A 12,835-nucleotide genomic window follows, 5' to 3' on the forward strand; every position below is an offset into this window, starting at 1 on the left:
TTCACGCTTCGACAAGAAGCAAAATATTAAGCAATCGTTCCGACGGAGCTAAATTACTACAGGATAAAGAACGAATAGGAAATTCGGATTTCGAAACAAAAAAGAGAGGGGTGCAACACGAGGACTTCCCAGGGGGTCACCCATCCTAGTACTACTCTCGCCCAAGCACGCTTAACTTCGGAGTTCTGATGGGATCCGGTGCATTAGTGCTGGTATGATCGCACCCGCCATGTTCCTTTCGCGTTATTCTTTTAAACTACCCCGTCCTGCGAAGCAGTGTGGCTTTTCTAGACCGAAATTCATTTTAAGCGTCAATTCAAGCATTTTCCTCTTATCCTTTTATTTATTTACTTTATATTTTTTTTTGTTATTGATTTGCACCCTGTTTTTTTCCCTCATCCCGCAACTCTAAATTATCATGAAATCAATCCTTCACGCTTGCAGTTAGGGGTGGCAATTCGGGTCCAAATCAGGTTGGCGGGTCGGGTTCGGGTCAACAGACCCGCCAGAAAATCTGTTGACCCGAACCCCGACCCGCCAACCCGTGACGGGTCAGGTATGCTGACCCGAACCCGAAAATTTCAGGTTTACGGGGCGGCGGGTCGACCCGAAATGACCCGAAACTTAATTTTAATTTATTAATTTATCACTGTAATTTCTAATAAAATCAATTTCTCACAAAACTAATTACATAATCAAGTAATAAAAATTTAAATAAATGATTCCAAATCAAATCTAAAATAAATTAAACACCGTAAAAGTGTTTTATCCCAAGCAAAATATAAAATAAATTAAAACAATACAAAAGTGAAAAATAATATAATATATTATTTGTCCAAGTACAATAATTTCAACTTCACACAAATTAAATAAATTCGTTTAGGATTAAGTAATTAATGCCTTTGAAAAAAAGAATAACTTAGTTTAGTTAGATAAAATTATTTTTATGTTTATTAAATTATTTTTAATTCGTAAACGGGTCATATCGGGTCATATCAGGTCACCACGGGTTGACCCGAAATCGACCGGTTTTCTTTTCGGGTTCATCGGGTCCAACCCGATTCTGACCCGAATTCCCGAAACCTCAACCCAAACCCATTAATTTCGTGTTAGGTTCGTGTCGTGTCGAAAATTGCCACCCCTAGTTGCGGTGATGCATTTGCGCCGACAAATTTGAGCGACGATCCGGGCTTTGATCGAGCCGTACCGTTCCTGATTTGTCTCGCGCCTTCAGATCCTCCTTCACGCTTCGACAAGAAGCAAAATATTAAGCAATCGTTCCGACGGAGCTAAATTACTACAGGATAAAGAACGAATAGGAAATTTGGATTTCGAAACAAAAAAGAGAGGGGTGCAACACGAGGACTTCCCAGGGGGTCACCCATCCTAGTACTACTCTCGCCCAAGCACGCTTAACTTCGGAGTTCTGATGGGATCCGGTGCATTAGTGCTGGTATGATCGCACCCGCCATGTTCCTTTCGCGTTATTCTTTTAAACTACCCCGTCCTGCGAAGCAGTGTGGCTTTTCTAGACCGAAATTCATTTTAAGCGTCAATTCAAGCATTTTCCTCTTATCCTTTTATTTATTTACTTTATATTTTTTTTTGTTATTGATTTGCACCCTGTTTTTTTCCCTCATCCCGCAACTCTAAATTATCATGAAATCAATCCTTCACGCTTGCAGTTAGGGGTGGCAATTCGGGTCCAAATCAGGTTGGCGGGTCGGGTTCGGGTCAACAGACCCGCCAGAAAATCTGTTGACCCGAACCCCGACCCGCCAACCCGTGACGGGTCAGGTATGCTGACCCGAACCCGAAAATTTCAGGTTTACGGGGCGGCGGGTCGACCCGAAATGACCCGAAACTTAATTTTAATTTATTAATTTATCACTGTAATTTCTAATAAAATCAATTTCTCACAAAACTAATTACATAATCAAGTAATAAAAATTTAAATAAATGATTCCAAATCAAATCTAAAATAAATTAAACACCGTAAAAGTGTTTTATCCCAAGCAAAATATAAAATAAATTAAAACAATACAAAAGTGAAAAATAATATAATATATTATTTGTCCAAGTACAATAATTTCAACTTCACACAAATTAAATAAATTCGTTTAGGATTAAGTAATTAATGCCTTTGAAAAAAAGAATAACTTAGTTTAGTTAGATAAAATTATTTTTATGTTTATTAAATTATTTTTAATTCGTAAACGGGTCATATCGGGTCATATCAGGTCACCACGGGTTGACCCGAAATCGACCGGTTTTCTTTTCGGGTTCATCGGGTCCAACCCGATTCTGACCCGAATTCCCGAAACCTCAACCCAAACCCATTAATTTCGTGTTAGGTTCGTGTCGTGTCGAAAATTGCCACCCCTAGTTGCGGTGATGCATTTGCGCCGACAAATTTGAGCGACGATCCGGGCTTTGATCGAGCCGTACCGTTCCTGATTTGTCTCGCGCCTTCAGATCCTCCTTCACGCTTCGACAAGAAGCAAAATATTAAGCAATCGTTCCGACGGAGCTAAATTACTACAGGATAAAGAACGAATAGGAAATTTGGATTTCGAAACAAAAAAGAGAGGGGTGCAACACGAGGACTTCCCAGGGGGTCACCCATCCTAGTACTACTCTCGCCCAAGCACGCTTAACTTCGGAGTTCTGATGGGATCCGGTGCATTAGTGCTGGTATGATCGCACCCGCCATGTTCCTTTCGCGTTATTCTTTTAAACTACCCCGTCCTGCGAAGCAGTGTGGCTTTTCTAGACCGAAATTCATTTTAAGCGTCAATTCAAGCATTTTCCTCTTATCCTTTTATTTATTTACTTTATATTTTTTTTTGTTATTGATTTGCACCCTGTTTTTTTCCCTCATCCCGCAACTCTAAATTATCATGAAATCAATCCTTCACGCTTGCAGTTAGGGGTGGCAATTCGGGTCCAAATCAGGTTGGCGGGTCGGGTTCGGGTCAACAGACCCGCCAGAAAATCTGTTGACCCGAACCCCGACCCGCCAACCCGTGACGGGTCAGGTATGCTGACCCGAACCCGAAAATTTCAGGTTTACGGGGCGGCGGGTCGACCCGAAATGACCCGAAACTTAATTTTAATTTATTAATTTATCACTGTAATTTCTAATAAAATCAATTTCTCACAAAACTAATTACATAATCAAGTAATAAAAATTTAAATAAATGATTCCAAATCAAATCTAAAATAAATTAAACACCGTAAAAGTGTTTTATCCCAAGCAAAATATAAAATAAATTAAAACAATACAAAAGTGAAAAATAATATAATATATTATTTGTCCAAGTACAATAATTTCAACTTCACACAAATTAAATAAATTCGTTTAGGATTAAGTAATTAATGCCTTTGAAAAAAAGAATAACTTAGTTTAGTTAGATAAAATTATTTTTATGTTTATTAAATTATTTTTAATTCGTAAACGGGTCATATCGGGTCATATCAGGTCACCACGGGTTGACCCGAAATCGACCGGTTTTCTTTTCGGGTTCATCGGGTCCAACCCGATTCTGACCCGAATTCCCGAAACCTCAACCCAAACCCATTAATTTCGTGTTAGGTTCGTGTCGTGTCGAAAATTGCCACCCCTAGTTGCGGTGATGCATTTGCGCCGACAAATTTGAGCGACGATCCGGGCTTTGATCGAGCCGTACCGTTCCTGATTTGTCTCGCGCCTTCAGATCCTCCTTCACGCTTCGACAAGAAGCAAAATATTAAGCAATCGTTCCGACGGAGCTAAATTACTACAGGATAAAGAACGAATAGGAAATTTGGATTTCGAAACAAAAAAGAGAGGGGTGCAACACGAGGACTTCCCAGGGGGTCACCCATCCTAGTACTACTCTCGCCCAAGCACGCTTAACTTCGGAGTTCTGATGGGATCCGGTGCATTAGTGCTGGTATGATCGCACCCGCCATGTTCCTTTCGCGTTATTCTTTTAAACTACCCCGTCCTGCGAAGCAGTGTGGCTTTTCTAGACCGAAATTCATTTTAAGCGTCAATTCAAGCATTTTCCTCTTATCCTTTTATTTATTTACTTTATATTTTTTTTTGTTATTGATTTGCACCCTGTTTTTTTCCCTCATCCCGCAACTCTAAATTATCATGAAATCAATCCTTCACGCTTGCAGTTAGGGGTGGCAATTCGGGTCCAAATCAGGTTGGCGGGTCGGGTTCGGGTCAACAGACCCGCCAGAAAATCTGTTGACCCGAACCCCGACCCGCCAACCCGTGACGGGTCAGGTATGCTGACCCGAACCCGAAAATTTCAGGTTTACGGGGCGGCGGGTCGACCCGAAATGACCCGAAACTTAATTTTAATTTATTAATTTATCACTGTAATTTCTAATAAAATCAATTTCTCACAAAACTAATTACATAATCAAGTAATAAAAATTTAAATAAATGATTCCAAATCAAATCTAAAATAAATTAAACACCGTAAAAGTGTTTTATCCCAAGCAAAATATAAAATAAATTAAAACAATACAAAAGTGAAAAATAATATAATATATTATTTGTCCAAGTACAATAATTTCAACTTCACACAAATTAAATAAATTCGTTTAGGATTAAGTAATTAATGCCTTTGAAAAAAAGAATAACTTAGTTTAGTTAGATAAAATTATTTTTATGTTTATTAAATTATTTTTAATTCGTAAACGGGTCATATCGGGTCATATCAGGTCACCACGGGTTGACCCGAAATCGACCGGTTTTCTTTTCGGGTTCATCGGGTCCAACCCGATTCTGACCCGAATTCCCGAAACCTCAACCCAAACCCATTAATTTCGTGTTAGGTTCGTGTCGTGTCGAAAATTGCCACCCCTAGTTGCGGTGATGCATTTGCGCCGACAAATTTGAGCGACGATCCGGGCTTTGATCGAGCCGTACCGTTCCTGATTTGTCTCGCGCCTTCAGATCCTCCTTCACGCTTCGACAAGAAGCAAAATATTAAGCAATCGTTCCGACGGAGCTAAATTACTACAGGATAAAGAACGAATAGGAAATTTGGATTTCGAAACAAAAAAGAGAGGGGTGCAACACGAGGACTTCCCAGGGGGTCACCCATCCTAGTACTACTCTCGCCCAAGCACGCTTAACTTCGGAGTTCTGATGGGATCCGGTGCATTAGTGCTGGTATGATCGCACCCGCCATGTTCCTTTCGCGTTATTCTTTTAAACTACCCCGTCCTGCGAAGCAGTGTGGCTTTTCTAGACCGAAATTCATTTTAAGCGTCAATTCAAGCATTTTCCTCTTATCCTTTTATTTATTTACTTTATATTTTTTTTTGTTATTGATTTGCACCCTGTTTTTTTCCCTCATCCCGCAACTCTAAATTATCATGAAATCAATCCTTCACGCTTGCAGTTAGGGGTGGCAATTCGGGTCCAAATCAGGTTGGCGGGTCGGGTTCGGGTCAACAGACCCGCCAGAAAATCTGTTGACCCGAACCCCGACCCGCCAACCCGTGACGGGTCAGGTATGCTGACCCGAACCCGAAAATTTCAGGTTTACGGGGCGGCGGGTCGACCCGAAATGACCCGAAACTTAATTTTAATTTATTAATTTATCACTGTAATTTCTAATAAAATCAATTTCTCACAAAACTAATTACATAATCAAGTAATAAAAATTTAAATAAATGATTCCAAATCAAATCTAAAATAAATTAAACACCGTAAAAGTGTTTTATCCCAAGCAAAATATAAAATAAATTAAAACAATACAAAAGTGAAAAATAATATAATATATTATTTGTCCAAGTACAATAATTTCAACTTCACACAAATTAAATAAATTCGTTTAGGATTAAGTAATTAATGCCTTTGAAAAAAAGAATAACTTAGTTTAGTTAGATAAAATTATTTTTATGTTTATTAAATTATTTTTAATTCGTAAACGGGTCATATCGGGTCATATCAGGTCACCACGGGTTGACCCGAAATCGACCGGTTTTCTTTTCGGGTTCATCGGGTCCAACCCGATTCTGACCCGAATTCCCGAAACCTCAACCCAAACCCATTAATTTCGTGTTAGGTTCGTGTCGTGTCGAAAATTGCCACCCCTAGTTGCGGTGATGCATTTGCGCCGACAAATTTGAGCGACGATCCGGGCTTTGATCGAGCCGTACCGTTCCTGATTTGTCTCGCGCCTTCAGATCCTCCTTCACGCTTCGACAAGAAGCAAAATATTAAGCAATCGTTCCGACGGAGCTAAATTACTACAGGATAAAGAACGAATAGGAAATTTGGATTTCGAAACAAAAAAGAGAGGGGTGCAACACGAGGACTTCCCAGGGGGTCACCCATCCTAGTACTACTCTCGCCCAAGCACGCTTAACTTCGGAGTTCTGATGGGATCCGGTGCATTAGTGCTGGTATGATCGCACCCGCCATGTTCCTTTCGCGTTATTCTTTTAAACTACCCCGTCCTGCGAAGCAGTGTGGCTTTTCTAGACCGAAATTCATTTTAAGCGTCAATTCAAGCATTTTCCTCTTATCCTTTTATTTATTTACTTTATATTTTTTTTTGTTATTGATTTGCACCCTGTTTTTTTCCCTCATCCCGCAACTCTAAATTATCATGAAATCAATCCTTCACGCTTGCAGTTAGGGGTGGCAATTCGGGTCCAAATCAGGTTGGCGGGTCGGGTTCGGGTCAACAGACCCGCCAGAAAATCTGTTGACCCGAACCCCGACCCGCCAACCCGTGACGGGTCAGGTATGCTGACCCGAACCCGAAAATTTCAGGTTTACGGGGCGGCGGGTCGACCCGAAATGACCCGAAACTTAATTTTAATTTATTAATTTATCACTGTAATTTCTAATAAAATCAATTTCTCACAAAACTAATTACATAATCAAGTAATAAAAATTTAAATAAATGATTCCAAATCAAATCTAAAATAAATTAAACACCGTAAAAGTGTTTTATCCCAAGCAAAATATAAAATAAATTAAAACAATACAAAAGTGAAAAATAATATAATATATTATTTGTCCAAGTACAATAATTTCAACTTCACACAAATTAAATAAATTCGTTTAGGATTAAGTAATTAATGCCTTTGAAAAAAAGAATAACTTAGTTTAGTTAGATAAAATTATTTTTATGTTTATTAAATTATTTTTAATTCGTAAACGGGTCATATCGGGTCATATCAGGTCACCACGGGTTGACCCGAAATCGACCGGTTTTCTTTTCGGGTTCATCGGGTCCAACCCGATTCTGACCCGAATTCCCGAAACCTCAACCCAAACCCATTAATTTCGTGTTAGGTTCGTGTCGTGTCGAAAATTGCCACCCCTAGTTGCGGTGATGCATTTGCGCCGACAAATTTGAGCGACGATCCGGGCTTTGATCGAGCCGTACCGTTCCTGATTTGTCTCGCGCCTTCAGATCCTCCTTCACGCTTCGACAAGAAGCAAAATATTAAGCAATCGTTCCGACGGAGCTAAATTACTACAGGATAAAGAACGAATAGGAAATTTGGATTTCGAAACAAAAAAGAGAGGGGTGCAACACGAGGACTTCCCAGGGGGTCACCCATCCTAGTACTACTCTCGCCCAAGCACGCTTAACTTCGGAGTTCTGATGGGATCCGGTGCATTAGTGCTGGTATGATCGCACCCGCCATGTTCCTTTCGCGTTATTCTTTTAAACTACCCCGTCCTGCGAAGCAGTGTGGCTTTTCTAGACCGAAATTCATTTTAAGCGTCAATTCAAGCATTTTCCTCTTATCCTTTTATTTATTTACTTTATATTTTTTTTTGTTATTGATTTGCACCCTGTTTTTTTCCCTCATCCCGCAACTCTAAATTATCATGAAATCAATCCTTCACGCTTGCAGTTAGGGGTGGCAATTCGGGTCCAAATCAGGTTGGCGGGTCGGGTTCGGGTCAACAGACCCGCCAGAAAATCTGTTGACCCGAACCCCGACCCGCCAACCCGTGACGGGTCAGGTATGCTGACCCGAACCCGAAAATTTCAGGTTTACGGGGCGGCGGGTCGACCCGAAATGACCCGAAACTTAATTTTAATTTATTAATTTATCACTGTAATTTCTAATAAAATCAATTTCTCACAAAACTAATTACATAATCAAGTAATAAAAATTTAAATAAATGATTCCAAATCAAATCTAAAATAAATTAAACACCGTAAAAGTGTTTTATCCCAAGCAAAATATAAAATAAATTAAAACAATACAAAAGTGAAAAATAATATAATATATTATTTGTCCAAGTACAATAATTTCAACTTCACACAAATTAAATAAATTCGTTTAGGATTAAGTAATTAATGCCTTTGAAAAAAAGAATAACTTAGTTTAGTTAGATAAAATTATTTTTATGTTTATTAAATTATTTTTAATTCGTAAACGGGTCATATCGGGTCATATCAGGTCACCACGGGTTGACCCGAAATCGACCGGTTTTCTTTTCGGGTTCATCGGGTCCAACCCGATTCTGACCCGAATTCCCGAAACCTCAACCCAAACCCATTAATTTCGTGTTAGGTTCGTGTCGTGTCGAAAATTGCCACCCCTAGTTGCGGTGATGCATTTGCGCCGACAAATTTGAGCGACGATCCGGGCTTTGATCGAGCCGTACCGTTCCTGATTTGTCTCGCGCCTTCAGATCCTCCTTCACGCTTCGACAAGAAGCAAAATATTAAGCAATCGTTCCGACGGAGCTAAATTACTACAGGATAAAGAACGAATAGGAAATTTGGATTTCGAAACAAAAAAGAGAGGGGTGCAACACGAGGACTTCCCAGGGGGTCACCCATCCTAGTACTACTCTCGCCCAAGCACGCTTAACTTCGGAGTTCTGATGGGATCCGGTGCATTAGTGCTGGTATGATCGCACCCGCCATGTTCCTTTCGCGTTATTCTTTTAAACTACCCCGTCCTGCGAAGCAGTGTGGCTTTTCTAGACCGAAATTCATTTTAAGCGTCAATTCAAGCATTTTCCTCTTATCCTTTTATTTATTTACTTTATATTTTTTTTTGTTATTGATTTGCACCCTGTTTTTTTCCCTCATCCCGCAACTCTAAATTATCATGAAATCAATCCTTCACGCTTGCAGTTAGGGGTGGCAATTCGGGTCCAAATCAGGTTGGCGGGTCGGGTTCGGGTCAACAGACCCGCCAGAAAATCTGTTGACCCGAACCCCGACCCGCCAACCCGTGACGGGTCAGGTATGCTGACCCGAACCCGAAAATTTCAGGTTTACGGGGCGGCGGGTCGACCCGAAATGACCCGAAACTTAATTTTAATTTATTAATTTATCACTGTAATTTCTAATAAAATCAATTTCTCACAAAACTAATTACATAATCAAGTAATAAAAATTTAAATAAATGATTCCAAATCAAATCTAAAATAAATTAAACACCGTAAAAGTGTTTTATCCCAAGCAAAATATAAAATAAATTAAAACAATACAAAAGTGAAAAATAATATAATATATTATTTGTCCAAGTACAATAATTTCAACTTCACACAAATTAAATAAATTCGTTTAGGATTAAGTAATTAATGCCTTTGAAAAAAAGAATAACTTAGTTTAGTTAGATAAAATTATTTTTATGTTTATTAAATTATTTTTAATTCGTAAACGGGTCATATCGGGTCATATCAGGTCACCACGGGTTGACCCGAAATCGACCGGTTTTCTTTTCGGGTTCATCGGGTCCAACCCGATTCTGACCCGAATTCCCGAAACCTCAACCCAAACCCATTAATTTCGTGTTAGGTTCGTGTCGTGTCGAAAATTGCCACCCCTAGTTGCGGTGATGCATTTGCGCCGACAAATTTGAGCGACGATCCGGGCTTTGATCGAGCCGTACCGTTCCTGATTTGTCTCGCGCCTTCAGATCCTCCTTCACGCTTCGACAAGAAGCAAAATATTAAGCAATCGTTCCGACGGAGCTAAATTACTACAGGATAAAGAACGAATAGGAAATTTGGATTTCGAAACAAAAAAGAGAGGGGTGCAACACGAGGACTTCCCAGGGGGTCACCCATCCTAGTACTACTCTCGCCCAAGCACGCTTAACTTCGGAGTTCTGATGGGATCCGGTGCATTAGTGCTGGTATGATCGCACCCGCCATGTTCCTTTCGCGTTATTCTTTTAAACTACCCCGTCCTGCGAAGCAGTGTGGCTTTTCTAGACCGAAATTCATTTTAAGCGTCAATTCAAGCATTTTCCTCTTATCCTTTTATTTATTTACTTTATATTTTTTTTTGTTATTGATTTGCACCCTGTTTTTTTCCCTCATCCCGCAACTCTAAATTATCATGAAATCAATCCTTCACGCTTGCAGTTAGGGGTGGCAATTCGGGTCCAAATCAGGTTGGCGGGTCGGGTTCGGGTCAACAGACCCGCCAGAAAATCTGTTGACCCGAACCCCGACCCGCCAACCCGTGACGGGTCAGGTATGCTGACCCGAACCCGAAAATTTCAGGTTTACGGGGCGGCGGGTCGACCCGAAATGACCCGAAACTTAATTTTAATTTATTAATTTATCACTGTAATTTCTAATAAAATCAATTTCTCACAAAACTAATTACATAATCAAGTAATAAAAATTTAAATAAATGATTCCAAATCAAATCTAAAATAAATTAAACACCGTAAAAGTGTTTTATCCCAAGCAAAATATAAAATAAATTAAAACAATACAAAAGTGAAAAATAATATAATATATTATTTGTCCAAGTACAATAATTTCAACTTCACACAAATTAAATAAATTCGTTTAGGATTAAGTAATTAATGCCTTTGAAAAAAAGAATAACTTAGTTTAGTTAGATAAAATTATTTTTATGTTTATTAAATTATTTTTAATTCGTAAACGGGTCATATCGGGTCATATCAGGTCACCACGGGTTGACCCGAAATCGACCGGTTTTCTTTTCGGGTTCATCGGGTCCAACCCGATTCTGACCCGAATTCCCGAAACCTCAACCCAAACCCATTAATTTCGTGTTAGGTTCGTGTCGTGTCGAAAATTGCCACCCCTAGTTGCGGTGATACATTTGCGCCGACAAATTTGAGCGACGATCCGGGCTTTGATCGAGCCGTACCGTTCCTGATTTTGTCTCGCGCCTTCAGATCCTCCTTCACGCTTCGACAAGAAGCAAAATATTAAGCAATCGTTCCGACGGAGCTAAATTACTACAGGATAAAGAACGAATAGGAAATTTGGATTTCGAAACAAAAAAGAGAGGGGTGCAACACGAGGACTTCCCAGGGGGTCACCCATCCTAGTACTACTCTCGCCCAAGCACGCTTAACTTCGGAGTTCTGATGGGATCCGGTGCATTAGTGCTGGTATGATCGCACCCGCCATGTTCCTTTCGCGTTATTCTTTTAAACTACCCCGTCCTGCGAAGCAGTGTGGCTTTTCTAGACCGAAATTCATTTTAAGCGTCAATTCAAGCATTTTCCTCTTATCCTTTTATTTATTTACTTTATATTTTTTTTTGTTATTGATTTGCACCCTGTTTTTTTCCCTCATCCCGCAACTCTAAATTATCATGAAATCAATCCTTCACGCTTGCAGTTAGGGGTGGCAATTCGGGTCCAAATCAGGTTGGCGGGTCGGGTTCGGGTCAACAGACCCGCCAGAAAATCTGTTGACCCGAACCCCGACCCGCCAACCCGTGACGGGTCAGGTATGCTGACCCGAACCCGAAAATTTCAGGTTTACGGGGCGGCGGGTCGACCCGAAATGACCCGAAACTTAATTTTAATTTATTAATTTATCACTGTAATTTCTAATAAAATCAATTTCTCACAAAACTAATTACATAATCAAGTAATAAAAATTTAAATAAATGATTCCAAATCAAATCTAAAATAAATTAAACACCGTAAAAGTGTTTTATCCCAAGCAAAATATAAAATAAATTAAAACAATACAAAAGTGAAAAATAATATAATATATTATTTGTCCAAGTATAATAATTTCAACTTCACACAAATTAAATAAATTCGTTTAGGATTAAGTAATTAATGCCTTTGAAAAAAAGAATAACTTAGTTTAGTTAGATAAAATTATTTTTATGTTTATTAAATTATTTTTAATTCGTAAACGGGTCATATCGGGTCATATCAGGTCACCACGGGTTGACCCGAAATCGACCGGTTTTCTTTTCGGGTTCATCGGGTCCAACCCGATTCTGACCCGAATTCCCGAAACCTCAACCCAAACCCATTAATTTCGTGTTAGGTTCGTGTCGTGTCGAAAATTGCCACCCCTAGTTGCGGTGATACATTTGCGCCGACAAATTTGAGCGACGATCCGGGCTTTGATCGAGCCGTACCGTTCCTGATTTGTCTCGCGCCTTCAGATCCTCCTTCACGCTTCGACAAGAAGCAAAATATTAAGCAATCGTTCCGACGGAGCTAAATTACTACAGGATAAAGAACGAATAGGAAATTTGGATTTCGAAACAAAAAAGAGAGGGGTGCAACACGAGGACTTCCCAGGGGGTCACCCATCCTAGTACTACTCTCGCCCAAGCACGCTTAACTTCGGAGTTCTGATGGGATCCGGTGCATTAGCGCTGGTATGATCGCACCCGCCATGTTCCTTTCGCGTTATTCTTTTAAACTACCCCGTCCTGCGAAGCAGTGTGGCTTTTCTAGACCGAAATTCATTTTAAGCGTCAATTCAAGCATTTTCCTCTTATCCTTTTATTTATTTACTTTATATTTTTTTTTGTTATTGATTTGCACCCTGTTTTTTTCCCTCATCCCGCAACTCTAAATTATCATGAAA

The 12,835-nt window shown here is 39.7% G+C and overlaps 11 non-coding genes across 11 annotated transcripts; all 11 read right to left on the minus strand.

The window, feature by feature from the left end:
• Positions 1 to 107: 107 nt before the first annotated feature.
• Positions 108 to 226, minus strand: LOC140029290 (5S ribosomal RNA). Its single transcript, XR_011833194.1, has one exon. It is a non-coding gene; the product is annotated as a 5S ribosomal RNA (ribosomal RNA).
• A 1,122-nt stretch (positions 227 to 1,348) lies between these two features.
• Positions 1,349 to 1,467, minus strand: LOC140029291 (5S ribosomal RNA). Its single transcript, XR_011833195.1, has one exon. It is a non-coding gene; the product is annotated as a 5S ribosomal RNA (ribosomal RNA).
• Positions 1,468 to 2,589: 1,122 nt separating this feature from the next.
• LOC140029292 (5S ribosomal RNA) lies at positions 2,590 to 2,708 on the minus strand. Its single transcript, XR_011833196.1, has one exon. It is a non-coding gene; the product is annotated as a 5S ribosomal RNA (ribosomal RNA).
• A 1,122-nt stretch (positions 2,709 to 3,830) lies between these two features.
• On the minus strand, positions 3,831 to 3,949 carry LOC140029293 (5S ribosomal RNA). The gene has a single exon (XR_011833197.1). It is a non-coding gene; the product is annotated as a 5S ribosomal RNA (ribosomal RNA).
• Positions 3,950 to 5,071: 1,122 nt separating this feature from the next.
• Positions 5,072 to 5,190, minus strand: LOC140029294 (5S ribosomal RNA). Its single transcript, XR_011833198.1, has one exon. It is a non-coding gene; the product is annotated as a 5S ribosomal RNA (ribosomal RNA).
• Positions 5,191 to 6,312: 1,122 nt separating this feature from the next.
• LOC140029295 (5S ribosomal RNA) lies at positions 6,313 to 6,431 on the minus strand. The gene has a single exon (XR_011833199.1). It is a non-coding gene; the product is annotated as a 5S ribosomal RNA (ribosomal RNA).
• Positions 6,432 to 7,553: 1,122 nt separating this feature from the next.
• On the minus strand, positions 7,554 to 7,672 carry LOC140029297 (5S ribosomal RNA). The gene has a single exon (XR_011833201.1). It is a non-coding gene; the product is annotated as a 5S ribosomal RNA (ribosomal RNA).
• A 1,122-nt stretch (positions 7,673 to 8,794) lies between these two features.
• On the minus strand, positions 8,795 to 8,913 carry LOC140029298 (5S ribosomal RNA). Its single transcript, XR_011833202.1, has one exon. It is a non-coding gene; the product is annotated as a 5S ribosomal RNA (ribosomal RNA).
• A 1,122-nt stretch (positions 8,914 to 10,035) lies between these two features.
• Positions 10,036 to 10,154, minus strand: LOC140029299 (5S ribosomal RNA). Its single transcript, XR_011833203.1, has one exon. It is a non-coding gene; the product is annotated as a 5S ribosomal RNA (ribosomal RNA).
• Positions 10,155 to 11,277: 1,123 nt separating this feature from the next.
• LOC140029300 (5S ribosomal RNA) lies at positions 11,278 to 11,396 on the minus strand. The gene has a single exon (XR_011833204.1). It is a non-coding gene; the product is annotated as a 5S ribosomal RNA (ribosomal RNA).
• A 1,122-nt stretch (positions 11,397 to 12,518) lies between these two features.
• LOC140030186 (5S ribosomal RNA) lies at positions 12,519 to 12,637 on the minus strand. The gene has a single exon (XR_011834100.1). It is a non-coding gene; the product is annotated as a 5S ribosomal RNA (ribosomal RNA).
• Positions 12,638 to 12,835: the final 198 nt, after the last annotated feature.

Source organism: Coffea arabica, chromosome 11e (genome assembly GCF_036785885.1).
Source record: "Coffea arabica cultivar ET-39 chromosome 11e, Coffea Arabica ET-39 HiFi, whole genome shotgun sequence".
Classification (NCBI taxonomy): Eukaryota; Viridiplantae; Streptophyta; class Magnoliopsida; order Gentianales; family Rubiaceae; genus Coffea; species Coffea arabica.